General features: G+C 43.1%; 1 protein-coding gene across 1 annotated transcript in view; it reads left to right on the forward strand.

Moving 5' to 3' along the window:
• FGGY (FGGY carbohydrate kinase domain containing) overlaps window positions 1-18,721 on the forward strand; it is a 212,410-nt gene that overhangs the window by 30,598 nt on the left and 163,091 nt on the right. The window lies entirely within an intron of this gene.

Genomic DNA, 18,721 nt, shown 5'->3' on the forward strand with positions numbered 1-18,721 from the left:
ATTTCTGATCTCTTCTGAGTGATAATTCCTGAGGAGGCTCAGCTACACAGGTGTCTTGTGGTCCAATTTTGCCAGATCATTTCAAGTGGGGACTTCCACAGCTACTTGTCTAATTTTAGGGGCTTGAGCCCTTCCCACCCCCTCTACCAATAGATTCAGCATGAATATAACTAAATGTTCCTTTGTGTAACAATTTTTTATATTTATACCTGTGAATTGCAATGATCTGGAACATAGGAAGAGTCTCTGATAAAACCTCACAGTCACTGGCTTTTTAGTATGACAGGGAAAATAATGGAACTTCCAACTTCATTGATAGTATGCTTCTAATTACCAAATGCTGGGCACAAGTAAAGGAATGTTACCTTTGTCATGCCCTATTTGTCATCACTCCAGGGGCTCTTAGCTTCTTAGTGCCTTTCCCTGACTCATGAAGGCTCATCAGTTCTGAATATACATCAGCTGTTTGCAAGTGGGGGAGCTAGAAGTAGACCATAGAGAGTGACTTGCTTTGATAATATAGTGGACAACCAACAAACAGAAAGACCTTTTCTGTATAGGCCCTTGTAATGTGTTTGAGGTGGTAGAGAATCTACATTACTGGAGATGTTCAAAGAGCAAGTTAAACAGCCATTTTGTAGGTGAGTACAATGGAATCATTCTTTGAGGCAAGTAGACTGATTTAAAGATTTTTTTAGGGCATTGTCATATAGATATCCAAGGATATTAATCTGCTAATATGAGATTACATAAGATAATAATGACAAAAACAGGTACTAACTTGTAGGTTAAAAAACCCACCGTCCTCTGATTTGTATTTAGAAATAATTGTTGTTTATGGTGGGGAGTCCCTACCATGCTTTTTTGCTATGGTAGCTTGAGTATCCCAGCCTGTCACCAAACCTCTAAAATTGCCACCTGGGATGATTTGTTTAATCTGTATGAAGTAGCCCTAAAACAGACAGAAAGCAGAGTGTTCACAGAGTCACATTCTAATGCCCTCTCTTTAGTTTACATTTTATGTGGCTCAGGATGATATATAGCTTCTTAATACCAACTGTCAGATGAAAGAGAAAAAATATGTGCCACTTGAATTTTTTATAACCCTCACCAGTCTGGCTTGGACATTTGGTCTCAATGATGCTTTCTGTCTCTTAATGAAGGCCAACTGTAAATTGCCCCCTGTCAGCTTACAACAGCTGGAGTCTCTTTTCCTGACTCTTACCATAGAGTAACAAGGAGGAGGCTAGAGAAGGTCGAAGAAGTTAACTGGCACAAGCTGATAGTGACAGATTCATGTTAATGGGGGTTAATTATCATTGCTTGTGGCCCCTGTCATGAAATATGAATATTCACTTAAGCTCCTGTTCCAGACTTCAGTGGTCTTCTAATTATTTATAATAGTTTTAGGAAAAGGTTAGTTTTCATACTCACTCTCTAAATGGGAGTTAGAAATATCAACATACAGTTTGCCAACAAAAATGTTTAGTCTAGTAGCCCCAAGCAGACAAATGTGGCCACATAGATAAATAAGCGAGTGTGAAAATATATGATAATTGTGGATTGCCAGGATTAGTCTTGTGAATACGGAATAGTTAACAGGATGTTCCATGACATTTATCTGCCTCCCAAAGTTAAGGAAATAAGTTTTGTCATTTCTGCTGGCCAGTGCAAATCAACCTGGATCCAAGATGTTGTATAGTTATTTATTGGTATTATTTCTCTAATTATTTGTTAGTTATTATTTGTTAGATTTCTATATCATGCTTCTGTTGTTCTGGGATTGATATGTTTGTCTTTGCAGCCTTTTATTGCTGCATTTTTTAATTAGCCTGCGCCTTTGGTCTACTAAACATTTTTATTCAGTATTTTATATCACACTCCTGGTACATAAAGTGAATTGCAGTGTTTATCTTACCAAAGCACTGTAGGGTCCCTTCAGATTACTGACAGTTACATTGGAGTTTAGTAGTACGTACTGGAATTTTGAGAGAAGGCAAGTGACAGAACTAAGTAAAGGCCACCTGAAGCTTTAAATGTATTGCAGTTTACTTAACAAAACCATTTGGAAACAGTAGATGACATCTGGGTGCATATATGACATTTTTTAATATACAGTTAAAATCCTTTTGTATTTGCAATATAGTTAGACATTCCAGACTGTTTGACAGGATCCTTATGATTTTTTCTTTTTTTTAGAATTTATGATTATCTACACAGATCCAAAGGGGTTGTAAATAATCTGTAAGAATGGTTCTGGAAAAGGATATATCTTGTTTTTGTGCATAATGCTTCTGTGAATTGTGCTTTAGAGCTGAATGACTTGTTCAGTCTTTGCATATTGGAAGTAAAATTAAGACCTTCAGTTCTGAACAGTCTATATTTCTTTTTAAAGAAAGGACATTAAAATAGGAGGAGAGAGGGGTGCTCCAGATAATGTAATGAATATATATATATATAAACTGGGATTTGAATCTTGCCTTCTCAGGTCTGCCATACTGATTTGTAATGCTAAATTATGTTGCATTGGTTCTAGAGCATTTGCCCAGTACAAAGTGAAGACTTTGAAAGCTTTGTCCTAAAAACCCTAAGAGAATGGGCTGGTGTGGGTTGATAGTGTCCATTGGAGATATCTAAGGGGCTCAGCAGACCACCCCTTTGGAGTGGCCTGCAGCTGCCCCTTTCCTTGCCAGATTGGGGCTGTGGCAACTACACACTGCGGCTTCAATCTGGCCTTTCCACAGTGCAAAAAGGAGCTGCAAAAAGTGGATCCTTTTTGCGCCATGGAAAGGGTGCCCTAGTCGCCGCCACCACGTCTTTTTGCCGCTTCTTCGGAGCAGCACATGTAAATGCTGTGCCACAGACGTGGTGTGACACCGCCCACCGCTTGGTCAGGTGGGCAGTGTGAGGGTAGCATGGGGGTAGATTTGGGGTAGCCAGGATGTGGTCACCACGCCCCCACTCTGCCCCCATGCTGGCTCTTTATGCCAGTCTGTAGAGGGCCTAAGTTTCTGAATATCCAGGTGCGGAGCCTGGTTTTGCTTTTTTCTTTCCCCTTTCCAAGTGCTCTGATACACCAATTGTATACTGAGCTACAGCTTGATATCTCCATGTTAATAAATTATCATGTATTCATGTCTTACCAGTGAGCATGCTAGTAAAGTCAAAGGGTAAAAGTAACCAAAATAAGCAAACAGTGTAAACCATTAAATTTATTAGAGAAAAGTGTGTAATAAAAGTGCATGTTGAGCAAAGGGCAATAAGAGAGAATTTACTTTCCCGTAATTACATTTTGGAAATAACTTACTCAGATCACATTTCCAAGAACATAAACATAAATCTTCTAAAGTACATTTCTGCTCCTTGTTCATGAGGAGAGCATTTTTAGATGGACCATACAGCAAGAGCAAGATGTGTTTGGCAGAGCTGCCTAAAGAAGTTTACAGTGTCTGCCTGCATGGTGTCTGGCTGTGATCTCTGCCTTTAGCCTCCAGCTTTCAAGGGGATAAAATGTCACCTAATTCACTATTAAAAATATTTCTTTTAAGCATCATGCAGCTAGAGGGTGTGTCATTTTCGTCTTCCTCTTTTTGTTGTTGCCTCCAGCCAGCCTTCTTTTTCTTCCAGGAAGAGTAAAATGATATTCTTAGCTGCCATTTGCTTCAGTTAGTAGGTCCTCTGTTTAGACATGTGACAGAATTTTTTCTGCTCTTTTGCATTGCATGATTCTCTGGCCTTCATATGCAGGCTTTTTCTGTGTGTGAATATAGTAATACAAGTGACAATAACATTTTGTACTTCTTTTGAGATAGGCTCTTCTCCATGAAAACTTGAGTCATAATAAATTTGCTGTATTTCAAGATACAACATGATTAGTGGTGCACTGTTCTCTGTCCAAGAATCAGTTTCTTGGGATTGCTGTGATAGCCATCTCTGTGACTTGATGTACTGTTTAGTCATTTCACAACTTGTTGTTTTCATCAGTCTCAGCAAGTTCCATTGAACTGGAATGTTTCCAATATGCTGTGGTTTTATTTGCAATCATTCTGTATTAAAATTCTTATGTAATACTTAAGTAAAAATGTCTCTGTTACCTGGACTATGGTAACACAAATGACAGCTTACTGTACCATGGCTTACTCAGCATCTTTTAACCTTGGGTTGCCAAGGGAAAAATCAGCTTACTTCATCCTCTATTACTACAAAAGCCATATAAGGTTGCATTAGATGTCTTGTGGCACTGTATCATTGCGAAAGGAAGTAGTGCCAATGACTGTTGAGTCATTTCTTGGCCTAGGAACAATTTAGTTTTAAAAAGAGTTTCCATGCTCCAGAATCTGTAGGGTGTGTGTGTGTGGAGTGGGAAGCCTTTGACTCTTCAAATATTTTGGACTTCAGGACCCAGAAAACCTAAGAAGCATGGCCATTGGTAAGGGAACATGGGTGTTATAGGTCAAAAACATTTGGAGAGTTGGAATGTGTCCCTGTGCAAATACAGGGCGTGGGTACTTAATTTTGGAGATTGCTATTATGCTATGTCTGGCAAATAGACCAGTCCTATCTGAGTTCCAAGAACATACTAATTATAAATGCTGGCCATATTGCATTCAGTGTGGCATGGCATGGAATGGATCAATTCTAACAACAAAATAAAATGCAAGGAAGATTCTTGATTGTGACAAATTGGGGATGGGCTACTTTGAGTGGTACTACAGATCCTGTGCTTTAGATCTATAATGAACATACAAAATGTTTGAACCTGAGAACTTTATCGCACGGGCCCTAGAATGAGTCTGTCGCATTCCAAAAAGGGGGTGTGACAAGAACAGGATGGGACGAAGAACGCATCTTACTGCACAGGGGAATGGCGCCGCTGCCGCCAAAGTTCCCATCTTGTTCTAGATCCATCCCAGAGGGGGCGATTTTTGAGAACTGTTCAAACATTCCCCTGTGCGGTAAGATGTGTTCTTTGTCCCCTCCCATTCTCGTCCCCTTTTTGGAATGTGACAGGCCTGTTCTAGGGCCCATGCAATAACATTCTGTGTCTCAAGCACATGTAGAGTATACCTTCACACATACTTTTTTACTTTATAGTAAGGAGTCAGACCAGGGAGAACATTTTACCTGTACTTTCTTCATCGTCATCTAACCATATTAAAATTTGCAGTTTCTTTCACTTTGGGGTACAGAACATTTCCAGAAATCTGTAACTCATTTTAACGCATTTTGTCTTTAAATAAATCTTTTTTGGGGGGGAGGGTTGCTTTTTTTAACTGACATGCATGCTTAAATTGTTTTACTGTTAATATACATAATGTGCTTTCTGCTCTCCTGGATTGATGCGCCCCTTTTTTTTAATTGTCACTTGCTCTAGTTCGAAGATTATTTTTTTTTAAAGATGCAGTTTTTCTACTTATAGTTTATCTTTTTGGGAGATGAAAATAAAACAAAGATGGAAATAAAATGAGAGAGGCTACCTCTGAAACTGAAAGCTTACAAATCACTGAGATTGCTGGATAATTTTGCAGTAGTCCTTTCTCTACTGTGTCTCAAGTGTGACAATCTCAAATTAGTTGGAAGTGGGTAGTTTCTTACTTCTTTCCAATGTTCTGTGGGAGGAACAGATTTACAGTGGTTGAGAGAGAAATGCTCTACTTTTCCCTTTCTGTCCATTGCAATTGCTTGCAAGTCCCAGCCATCTCTCCTCATAGCTTCCAGATGTACACCTGCAAGGTAAACATGGATAAGGATCTCTAGGAGGCATGAATTACCTGTGAACACAGGACAGTTTGGGTGGAATACTATCTTACCGTAAATCCTGCCTTCCTCTGCTAGGATCCATTGGATTGGAGAAGAGTTCATGAGCCTATTGTTGTATATGGTTTAGTCCTAAATATCTGCCTTTAAATCAAAACATTTGCTTTCAGAATGTGTTTATGGAAATCACCATGTTCTCTGTTTTTAACATGTTTTGATGTGATTCATCTTTTGCATTGAGGATAAAAGGTTTTTTTAAAATGTATAACAATACCTTGAACTCAGACATGCAACACTTTCCTAATAGATTGGAGGATGGTTTTAATGGGATGATTTCTATGCACATAATATTAATTCTGGTAAAGATGTAGACCAGTCTAGTAGCTCTTATATAAATTTCTTTTTCTGCATATATGTTTTATGAACTCTCAGTATGTTGGCAGCAGTTATACAATTTTCACACCTTTTTCGTCTTTACATAGTTGAAATGTTTCATCCTTCTTGGAATTGCTTGCTGTGTAGGATATTGGTTGGATTTGAAACAGCCCTTGAGATTTTTATGATTCCTGATACAGTGCCAGTTTGTAGTCTGTATTCAGTACAGTGTATATGTAAAATGCACCTGAAATTAGTATGGAATCTTGTCTGCTGTGGCTAAGATAAGCATTTAAATCATCGTTTAGGCTGCATCCCCACTGCTTTTGACACCACTTTAAACTGTCATGGCTCAGTTCTATGGGATTCTGGGAACTGTAGTTTTGTGAGATATTTAGCCTTCTCTGTCAGAAAGCTCTGGAGCCACAACAAACTGCAATTCCTATCACATTGAGCCATGGTATTTAAAGTGGTGTCATGCAGTGTGGATGCAGTCTTAATCTTGAACCCCACTTGGGTGATATTTGGCTCAATCAACATAGTTCATTTTAACTTCCATCATGGGGTATGCCACCTTGAGTCCTTCAGAGAAAGTGTGGGATGTAAGTAAATAAGAAAAATAAATTTTATTGGATAGCATCTTGCCTTCCTCCTCAAAATGGGACTCAACAAATCCCATTACTCAACAAAAAGGATAAAAATGTGGTTAGCATGCAAAACATACCCAGATATTAACAATTAAATGAAAAATAAATTGGAATATACTACAACTACTGTAGCACCCTCTCAGTAAACAGCCCCATCAAGACTTTTGTTGGCTATGTGAGAAGAATCTATGTTACTGTTCATTCCCATGTCATTGTCACGCTCCCAATTTCCCACTGTCATTGGAAGGAGCCACTTTTATGACCATCCATGTGCCCTGCGCTCATGTTTCCTTAGGAGTGGAAGGCAGGCCATTTCGAGGCACTTGCACCATGAAAGTAATGCTAGAGGTTTGCTGTTCATTCAGTACCCTGTCTTGCCTATACAGTGGTCCCTCCACATTCACTGGGTTTAGGGGTGAAGAACCCGCGTGAATGTGGGAAAACCACAAATAATTTAAAAAAAACACTATTCTTTTTACCTGAGAAAATCCCCCTAGGAATCGCCAGTCTTCCAGTGCAACTCTGTGATCAACATCTACCAGAAGTTGATCATAAAATCATGCTGGAGGACCTACAAACGGCTAGAGAAGTGTTTTCTCTGGGAACCTCTAGGTTCTCCAGCACAACTCTATCATCAACTTCTGGCACAGTTGTGTTAGAGGACCTAGAGATTCCTAGAGAGAGCATATTAACCAAAACTACAAATAATCAAATCTGCAAAAGTCAAAGCTGCAGTTGTGGAAGGCCAGCTGTATATCACTTGAAGAGCTTGTGCTATGCTAATTACTAAAAAAAGTGTTATATCCTGACTATATTACACCAAAAATGCATTTTTGTGAAGTTATCTCTAAAATATATTTTCTCTGTTTAACAGTTACACTGTAACATGCCAGAGACAAATTAGGCAGGTGTTAGTCTGGGAGCTTCTGTTTTTAGGCTGTTTTTGGTTGTGTCGGTATGTGTGTTCATAATTAGATTAGATGTGTTTTCATATTAATCTAACATGCTTCATTCACACTTCATTAATTGAATGAAAGGAGAAGGGATCTTCCCTTACACATGCTTTATTTCATAGATCAAAAGTCTAGAGCTTAATATCTTGACAAATAATAACTAATGCAGTTATCTTGCAATGACCTTTTTCTTTCTTTCTGTTTTGTTTGAGGCATCTGGCATATTTAACCTGTCCCCTTCTTCATTCACAACTGGTCATCCCCCATCAGCTTTTTATTCCCTCTGACACCTTTGACCCACAGTGACCAGCAAAACATAGATGCTCTGAATTCCTTCTATCAAAAACATTCTTCAGATAGTTGAGAGAGAGAATTATAACTTTTGAGTTGTCATTACCATTATGCAGAGTTGGACACCACCTCAGGCAGCTGATTTTGAATTGCATGAACTTACTATTATAGTATATCTTTCTGCTTGGAAGGGGTAAGAGTACTTGTGGGATTTTCAGTCTCAGATGGAAAAGTAATTTTATTAGGCTTTTTAGGATGGCTGGGACGCCTGGGAGGAATGTTTGTTGCTGCACCTCAGGCAGAAAAAAATGTATTTAGCTGGCTGTGACTCTGTGTGTCTGTGTGTGTGTGTGTGTGTGTGTGTGTGTGTGTGTGTGTGTATTTTAGTCTCAGAAATGGATCACAGCATCCTTCAGTTACCAGGAATAGTTGACTGGTGTTAAAATCCTGTTAACTGTGTTTGTCTGCTTGATTCTAGATACATGAGTTGAGATGCTATGTGTGAAATTTTGCCATACCTTGGATTTGGATGATAATTTTTATATCATGAACCATGCTTTGAGATAAAGGTTAAGAAATCTATGGGGTTTAAGCTTTGACATATGACCTCTAGCATTTTTGCAGGCATTGCCTGCTTTTCTTTGAATCAGGTTTGAGATGTGACTTTTCCATTTGTAAAGCATCTTTTGGGAAACTGTTGTGTTAAATTGGAGAGGTCTAGTAGGTGTTTTATCATAGCAGCAGTATAAGGTGCCTTTACCCCTTTTTTATAGGTGAATTTTTGACCATTTTTGACTATGGCATCTGTTCCACACATGCTCAATTATATAGGAGATGCCAGGAAAGGGGATATACAATGGGATTGAGTGTGGAGAGAAAGAATGTGTAAAGTAGTCTCAATCTGTATCAGAAACAGCAGAGTCCAAAGGAAATTTGCATCATTTAAATAGCATACCTCCAAAGAGACCCGAAGCAGCTTTATTTTGGCAGTCTGTAACAGGCCTCAAAACTTCCTCTTTATTTTAATTCGCTCATTGCGATCCTATTATTAGTGAGACAAACTCTGTTTCTGTTTTAGAGATGAGCCAATGAACACATTGTTTTTCAGATGGAGTCTGCATTAGTATGTGTTGAGCTCTTCCCCAATCCAACTATTATCATGATATCTGCAGAGTCAATATCGGTAATTAACAAGGAAAAGATAAATTATGGAAGTCTCCACCACAAAGAAATAACTTTGACAAATAGTTTAGAAATGACTATTTTTTTGCCATACTGCATAGATCTTATTGATTGCTGACTGGACATCTGAAACATAGGGCTATATGGTTTCAACTTCATAGATGCCATGTGTTTGTTCTAGTGATCATATTAATCAGGAGCTTAGGTCCACTGACAGCCATTCAGAGGTGAAGCTGAAAAGTGTAGTTAACAGTGGTGTCACTAGGGGGGAGCAGGATGTTTGGACAGCACCAGGTGACAACCCAGATGAGGGAGTTCACCTGGTGGGACAGTATACCCAGTGGGACTGGCGCAACTGGTGGGCAAGAGAGAAAGGGTGTTACCTCCCTTTCTCATTTGGCCAGCAGCCATGCCAAACCGTGAACAGGATCATCCAGAGACTGCAGCATACCCCCCTCCCAGGAGTGACCTGGCTGGACAGTGGGCAGCCAGCCATGAGACAGATGAGAAAGGCAGCAGGAGAAAGGGAAGGTAGGGCAGTCTGCCACCCCTTCCTCCACCCTGCAGCCCTTTCCAGGCTCCTGCACCAGGTGACACCAATTGCAGTGATGCCACTGTGTAGTTGTGCATGTGAGACAAGGGCGGGTTACAGACCGCCGCCGTTTGCTCCGTGCGGGAGCCGCAGCCGCCACATTACGTGGCTCCCGCACGGATCGAAAAAGAAGCTCCAAAATGGAGCTTCTTTAAGCGGCACCTCTATGACGTCGCGAGGTGCCAGGGGCGGACTCGCGACGTCATAGACGCCGTGACACGTGCGGACACACACAGCGTCCGATACATAAATATGGCGGCGGCCGTGTGGAACGGCCACCGCCATATTGTACGTACAGAATACGTACTAGGGTCCTAACCCTAGTACGTATTCATTACATACTAAATGGCGGTGTGTAACCCGCCTGAATGTACTAGCCTCATGCAAATAAAATGGGCTCTTGGTATCCCATGGGATTTGGTTCCAGGACCCCCTGTGGATAACAAAATCTGTGGATGCTCAAATCCCATTATATACAGTGGCATAGTAATAATATAAATAAATAAAAATTTTATTTCTATACCGCCCTTCCTTAGATCAGGGCGGTGTACAACATATGCAAAAGATACAATACATATTAAAAACAAGATACAACCTTAAAACAAATTACCATAAAACAAGACAAGAAGCCCCGAGTTAGCTGGTCCCTTGCTAGAGAGGAGGGAAGGAGGCACATAGGGCTCTTAATCGGGGAATGCGCTAGTAAAAAGGAAGGTTTTTAAATCCTTTTTAAATTTGGCCAGGGAGGTGGCCGAGTGGAGCTCCATGGGCAGCGTATTCCAAAGGGCCGGGGCGGCGGTGGAAAATGTCTTCCTGGAGGTGGAGACTAGCCTAGCCCCGGGAACCCTGAGTAGCTGCTGCCCAGATGTTCTGAGGGTGCGGGACGGAATATATGGGGAGAGGCGGTCCTTCAGGTATCCTGGGCCCAAGCCATTTAGGGCTTTATAGGTCATTACCAACACCTTATATTGTGCCCGGAAGCGAATGGGCAGCCAATGGAGCTCTTTTAATACTGGTGTTATATGGCTGGCCCTGGACGTGCCAGTGACCAGCCTGGCTGCCATATTCTGCACCATTTGAAGCTTCCGGGTTTGGTATAAGGGTTGCCCCATGTAGAGTGCATTGCAGAAATCCAATCTCGAGGTTACCAGAGCATGTACCACAGTTTCAAGGTCCCTCTGGGCCAGGTATGGGCGCAGCTGGCGAATAAGCCGAAGCTGGTGACAGGTGCTCTTGACCGTCGCATTCACCTGAGCAGTCAGGTGAAGGGACGAGTCAAGAAGCACCCCCAGACTGCGCACGGAGTCCTTCACAGGGAGCGTGACCCCGTTCAGGACAGGTGGAACCACCGCCATTCCTGGACCAGGGGAACCTATCACGAGTACCTCCGTTTTCTCTGGATTCAGCTTGAGTCGGTTTTCCCTCATCCAGCCCATTACTGACTCCAGACAGGCCACGAGAGGAGAGACGCCATCCTCAGTCACTGCATCAGTCGGAGACATAGAGAAAATTATTTGGGTGTCATCAGCGTACTGATAACCCCGCGCCCCATGTCTCCGGATGATCTCTCCCAGCGGTTTCATGTAAATGTTAAATAGCATGGGAGACAGAATGGCTCCTTGAGGGACCCCAGTTTTAAGGGCCCTCTCATCGGAGCACACGTCTCCCAGCTGCACCATCTGGGACCTCCCGGAGAGGTAGGACCGGAACCACTGGAGCGCAGTGCCCCCGATTCCCACCTCTGCCAGGCGCCCCAGAAGGATACCATGGTCTATGGTATCGAAAGCCGCTGAGATGTCCAAGAGCACCAACAGGGACACGCTTCCCCTGTCGATGCCCAGACGGAGATCATCGACCAAGGCGACCATGGCCGTCTCAACCCCGTAACCCGCCCGAAAGCCAGTTTGAAATGGGTCCAGATAATCCGTTTCATCCAAGACCGCCTGAAGCTGGATTGCAACCGCCCTCTCGATCACCTTTCCCAAAAATGGCAGCAGTGACACTGGCCGATAATTATTATGTACCAGGGGGTCGAGGGAGGGCTTTTTCAATAAAGGTTTCACAATGGCCAATTTTAATTTAGATGGAAATTGCCCTTCCCCCAGAGATGTGTTAATAATCCGTTGCAGCAACAAAGTTACTGCCGGTCCCCCCTGGGCTGCTAACCACGAGGGACAGGGATCGAGAGAGCAGGTCGTCTTCCGAACACTTCCGAGGATCTTGTCCACATCATCAGTACTTACCAACTCAAACCGATCCAGTTTAACCAAGTCCACGGAGGCTCTGGATGCCTCTACCCTAGGTCCTGCCTGAATGTCGGCGTTAAGACCTTCGCTTATCCGAGAAGTTTTATCCGCGAAGAAGTTGTTAAATTGGTCACAGCAGGCCTTAGAAGGTTCAAGGATCTGGTTCAGGGCAGGAGGGAGCTGAGTTAGCTCCCTGACTACCCTGAACAACTCTGCTGGCCGCGACTCCGCGGACGCGATACGAGCACCATAGAACGAGTTCTTTGCTGCTCGTATCGCCTCTCCATAGTCCTCTAACCGTTGGGCTAGGAGAGTCTTGTCGTCTAAGCGAAGGTGTTTCCGCCAACGGTACTCTAGCCGTCGCAGCTCCCGCTTCCTTGCCCGGAGATCTTCCGTATACCAGGGCTTCCGTTTGGAAGCGGGTCTGAGAGGGCGCTTGGGAGCGATCCTGTGTATAGCCCTCGAGAGACCGGTATTCCAGATACCAGTCAGGGCATCAACAGAGTTGCCGTCACTTCCAACCATTCCCTCTAGGGCTTCCTGGAACCTTTTGGGTTCCATTAGCCTTCGAGGGTGGACCATCCTAATAGGTCCGCCACCCCCGGGAGGGATCTGGGTAGAGATCTTGATATTCGCCTCAATCAGGAAATGATCCGTCCATGGCAGGGGGGAAATATTAGCTATTTCCACCCACGGATTTTCCACATCAGAACAGAAGACCAAATCGAGGGTATTACCCGCACAATGCGTAGGACCCTGAATCAGCTGGGACAGGCCCATGGCCGCCATGGTATCCATGAATTCGCGAGCTGCACCGGGTGGAATATAGCTGGCCGTGAGGGAGATGTTGAAGTCGCCCAGGACAAGTAGCCTGGGCGTTTCCAGCATCAGCTCAGCGACCAGCTGTGTCAGCTCGTTAAGGGAGTCCGTTAGCGCACGGGGTGGCCGATACACCAACAGAATCCCTAGACTGTCCCTCGCCTTTAGGGTCAGGTAAATACACTCGAAATAGGACGTCTGTCAGATGTGGTTCCTGGTGAGGGACACGGTGTTCCTATGTATCAAGGCCACACACACACACACCCCGCCCACCTAACCTGGGCTGGTCCTTCACCGAGAACCCGGCAGGCAGGGCCTGAGCCCACACAGCATCACCTTCAGGCCCCAGCCAGGTCTCGGTAATGCAAGCCAGATCGCAACTACGGTCCTCCAACAGGTCATGGAGGATGTGGGTCTTGTTGTTAATGGATCTGGCATTGCACAGGAGCAGCGACAGGGTTTGTGGTACGGTTGGAGTGACCCTCAGGTCCCTTAGGTTGGGAGGGGGACCGGAAGGGGAGATAGATATAAAGCATCGATCTCGCCTTCCCCTGGAACGCAAGTCCCTCCTCCCACCGCCATATCTCCCCCTGCCCCACACAACCTCAATAGGAGCTCCGCTCAAGATGGTGTTGTTCCCTTGTAAAATGGTGTCCCTTGTATAAAATGGCAAGATCAAGCTTTCCTTTTTGGAATTTTGTGTGTGTGTGTATTCAAGCTGTGAATGGTTCAGTCTGTGATGCAGAATTTGTGGCTATGGAGGGCTGACTGTAAATATAGTGCTACAGCATTTTAATGCTGGAAAAAGTTGATGGCTGTCAATGGCATTGCAGGGACATGTGAAAAGTAGAGGCTATAGATCAACTGGTTAGGTAACTAAACGGGCTCACTAACAACTTTATTGATTTTTTCCAATGTATTTCATATTTCCAACTAATGTAAGTCAGAATGTGTTGAGAAGAAGTGTGTTCATTAATTATTTCCTTCTAGACCCATGCACCATCATTGCAATTGATATCATGCTGGGGCCCTACACTAGTGCAAAAACCATTGTGTGACTGGTTGTGCAATCTAAGTAGTTGCATAATTCTGTAGCTAATGCAGCCAATCATTCTACAAGCACACATAGTCCTCTTACTTGGTTTTGACTTGATAGATGGAGAACAAACTGACCACAATGCAATGACTGAGCTGAATGCCATGAAACCTATTACACAATTAGTTCCACTACTGGGGATCTAATAGGTTTAGACTACACTAAAAGTGTACATTTATGGTGATTAGTTTTGCCCATAAAAGGCACTGTTTTGAGATTGCTGAGGTAGTGTAGCTGGATTAGGATGTGATGAGACCAGGCTTTGAACCCTTGTTGTGTGCTTTCAAGTTGTTTCTGACATGTCAACCCTAAGGTGAGGCTATCGTGGGGTTTTCTTGATAGGATTTGTTCAGAGGCCTTTGCCTTCCTCTGAGATGGAGGGGCTGTACAAACCGCCCCTGAAGGGGCGACCTGTAGCCACCTCCACCTTCACCAGATTGGGGCCGCAGCAACCACATCCCATGGCCCTGATTTGGCCTTTCTGCAGTGCAAAAAGCACCGTAGCCAATGGCGCCATGGCTTTACAGTGCCAGAGGAGTGCCGTAATGCCACATGCCATGTACTGTGGCTCACGGCATCATGCCATGATGGGGGTGGAGTTGGGGCATGTGTCATGTGGAAGCTATGCCCTGACTCTGCCCCAGGCTGTACAGGCTGTGAGAAAGTGTAATTTGCCCAAAGTCACCCAGTGGGTTTCCATGGTTGCATGGGGATTCAAACCCTGGATTCCAGTTATGGTCCAGTGCTCAGACCACTAACCACGCTGGCTCTTTACCCTGCTCAGAAGTTAAGACCCTGGGCAAGTCATGTTCTGGGTTTCAGAAAAAGGCTATGCCAAACTCCTCTGGATAAATCTTGCCAAGAAAACACTATGACAGTCTCAAAGTCTGCTTGAAAGCACATGACAGAACAATAACAAGAGAATGAGTATAAGGCCTTGGCCAGTATTTGTTATAAATTGTCCAGATCAACCAAAATGCTTTACTCCTTGTAAATGCTGGAGTGCTTTCTGGTGGCTAGTCTTCAGAATATTAGGCTGGTCAGAATAGACATACGTACATATGGGTAGGTGGATGTGCAAGAGAGAAAGAGAGAGATAGAGGGGCAGACAGAAAGACAGAAGGGGAGGGAGGGGGACTAAACAGACAGATGTTTTTGGAAGAAAAAATCTAAGATTAATTTGTGTTACCAGCTTCTAACTTATAATATGTTCGATCAAAGTGTGGGTGTGAACCAAACAGAGAGTACAACATAGTGATGTCTATACTAGGATTTCCCAGCTGTTTAACTACCTTGGTGCTAGTTGGTAACTGCCTTAATAACTGCTGTTCTTATTGTTGTTGTTGTTTTAAATACAGTGTCATGGGTGGAATCTAGCCAAGCAAGAGAGGACTGGGAGTAGGAAACCCAGGTGTACCCAAAGAAGTGAGAGTGAGTGAGAGAGAAGGAAACTGAGGGGTGAAATAGATGGCCAGAAGGGGCAGCTTGAAGCTGCCCCTTCCGAAGCCAGATTGGAGCCACGGCAACCGCATGCTGCAGCTCCAACCCACCTTGAAGCTGCCCAAAACAGGAAAGCCACTCCTTTTTTGGGTGGCAGAAAGCCATCATTTCTGCCTGCACCATAGCCGGAAGCCAGCTTCATGATGCATCGGCAGTGTGCGGTGTGTAAATTCCGCACCACCAGAGTGGTGGTATACAGCTGGACAGCTTCTGGGTGACTTGGGAGTATGTAGTGTGTAAACCCCATGCTTCCAAGCCACACGGAAGGCAGTGCAAAGAGTCTTTTCCAGAGGCTATAAAGGGTGAGTTAGATCATATGAATTGCTGCATTTTAGACTTTTTTTAGGACCTTCCCATGGGATTTTGGTATACTTGTTAACAGTGTGGGACAATGTAAATAGAACTGTGAATTATAATTAGGGCTGAATGCATGGAGGTTATTGTCCTAGTTTAAAAGCATATAGCAGGGCCTGATCTGTTTGTCTGTACTAATTACTGATGACAAATCAGTTTTATGATGAGAATGAATCATTTAGATACTATTAAAGGGACACTTTTTACTGTGGCTTTTTGGAAACATCCAGCAGCGAAACTAATAGTCTGTGCCTACTTGTTTTTATTTGAATTGAATAGCTGGGCTTGTTTAGGATTTCATGATTAATATGCATCAAAAGTCTGGTCTTGTTGACATTAAACCACAAGAGAAGCATACTGTCATCAAGAATTACTCAGTTTTGTCCTCTGTGGTCTTGGTTCAGTACAGCCTTGACCAGTTTGGCTGTATCGGCATTCTTAGCCTTGGATGTGTCTACATGGGCCATTTAGACCAGTTTGCCCCTGCACTCATGCCACCCTGCCCACATGATGCAGGGCAAAAGCCCTGATTAAACTGCAGAGTGTTTTCATGAAGGAAGGGCAGTTCTGCATTGAATGTGTATGGAATGTGCGTGTAGACAGCTACATAGTTGCACTCCGGAGTACCCAGGTAAAAGGGGAATGCAGGCCAGACTTTAGGGGCCAGAATACTCTGGAAGCAGCCTGGAGTATTCTGGCTAGTGTAAACCTGCCCTTTGTGTCCATAAAATGAAACCAGAATGAGTTGCTGACAGGATATGCAATAGTCCATGCCTCAGATTTGCTACTGTATCTTATCTCTGCCTTCTTGAAGGTGCCTGCTTTTGTTTCTCCTTATACTCTGGCTCCAGAGTTCCCTGACTACTATTTCTACTCCCCATAGAATTATAGTTTTCTAGTAAAGGAAGCATATACATTTGACCCTCCACATTTGTGGCTTTGACTTTTGCAGAATTGATTATTCACAGATTTGATTAATATATTCTCTCTGTGAATCTCTAATTTCTCCAATACAACTCTATGGTCAACAGCCAGAAATTATGCTGGAGGAACTAGAGATACATAGAGAGAGCACTTCTCTAGGCATTCTCTAGGCAACATCTAGCAGATGTTGACAATAGAGCTGTGCTGGAGGAACCTGAGATTCCTTGAGAGGAGTTCCCCCAGGTAAAAATAAATAAATAGTGGGGTTTTTTTGTTACTTGGAGAGGTCCTGTGCTCCTAACCCCAGTGAATGTGGAGGATCCACTATATTCCTGTTCCTGTTATTTCATGATGCTTATCAAAATGAATAGAAGCTGTCAGTGGCCCAGTACAGACTGGCGCTTTGCGCCAGCCTGGGGCCAAAATTAGGGTTCTGGAGGGCTGGGCATCCGCATGCGCCCAGCCCTACTATCAGTGCACAGGTGCCATGATTGCGTCCCCGTCAATATGGGGCACACAATAATAATGTGCGCGCGGCACAGTGCCCAAACAGCACTGCATGGACATCATCGTTGTGCATGAGTGCACCAATGGCATCCCATGCACAGCATAAAAACCTCCCCCTGGGAGTGAGTTCTTTTTAGGCCCTGCGGAGGCCACAGCATTTGTCTGCTGCAGCCTCCATCTAGGGGAGAAAATAACAACAACAACAACAACAACAACGATAGTTTTTATTTATATCCTGCCTCTCCCAAAGGATCAAGGCAGATTACGACAATAAAAATATTGTTGTAAACATAAGACAGTTATATGGAGTGCATGGAAATATTCCTGTGGGCACTAAGGCTCAGAGGGTAGGATTGAGCATGGTCATTCTGCTCGACAACAGAAGAGCCTTTGTCAGAGGAATCAGGATGGAGTGATTCTCCTTCCCTCTTCCATCTCTCATGTGCCTTCAAACTTGATAAAGAATACTGGGGAACTCTCCAGATCAGGTTTGGGGGCATCACATAGGACTGTTGGAGAAAGACAGGATAGGGGGATGGCTGTTAGAATGATGATGGTTTTAGGTCATGCTGAACATACTATTCTTCATGAAACAAATGTAGAAAGCTTTAGGCATTCCTTTTATCTAGTAGGAGACAGTAGACAGCAAGATATCTTCTTATCTTTATTTTATACAAGTTGAGTGTCCCTTATGTGGAATTTCAAAGTCCAAAATATTTCAGAAACCAAAACTTTCTTCATGAGCGGCTGAGAGAGTGATAACCTTGCTTTCTGATGCTTCAGTATACACAAAATTTGTTTCATACCCAAATTAATATTTTATAACATTACTTTCAGGATATGTGTATACGCTGTATATGAAACATAAAGGAATTTTGTGTTTTGACTTGGGCCCCATCTCCAAGATATCTCATTATGTACATATATGCAAATATAGGTATTCCAAAATCCCCCCCCCCCAATCATTTTTTTTAATCCATAATCCAAAACACTTCTGGTCCCAAGCATTTTGGATAAGGGAGACTCAAGCTGTAATTTCCCCCAGGGCTTTTCCTTCCATGCAGGAGCTCCCAAATGATATGCCATCTGTGCTTTTTTCTTCAGACATCATAAAAAAAGGCAGAGGGCATCTAAACTCCTAAATTTATATCTTATTCTTTCTTTCTTTCTTTCTTTCCTTTTTTTTTTTTAATATTGAGGCTTTAACAAATAATATCACTGTTCCTGACTTCAGTTTGTGTGGTGGCTAATACAGATTGAATTGGAATGACACATTAATATATCCAAGAATATAAAGTATTAGGAAAATAGCAATAATACCATATAGGCTGTGTAGTTACCCTGCTGTGCCTGCAAATACAGCCTGTGAAAACATCATTGGGAAAACAATTGTTTTTCCTAGTGGCACATGTTGGGATAGGAAGCATGAACATTAGTGTACAAATGGCTCAGGCACATGTTGAGTTATTGATGTTTGG

Source organism: Sceloporus occidentalis, unplaced genomic scaffold (genome assembly GCF_023333645.1).
Source record: "Sceloporus occidentalis isolate IW3139 unplaced genomic scaffold, rSceOcc1.0.p SCAF_3, whole genome shotgun sequence".
NCBI classification, from domain to species: Eukaryota; Metazoa; Chordata; class Lepidosauria; order Squamata; family Phrynosomatidae; genus Sceloporus; species Sceloporus occidentalis.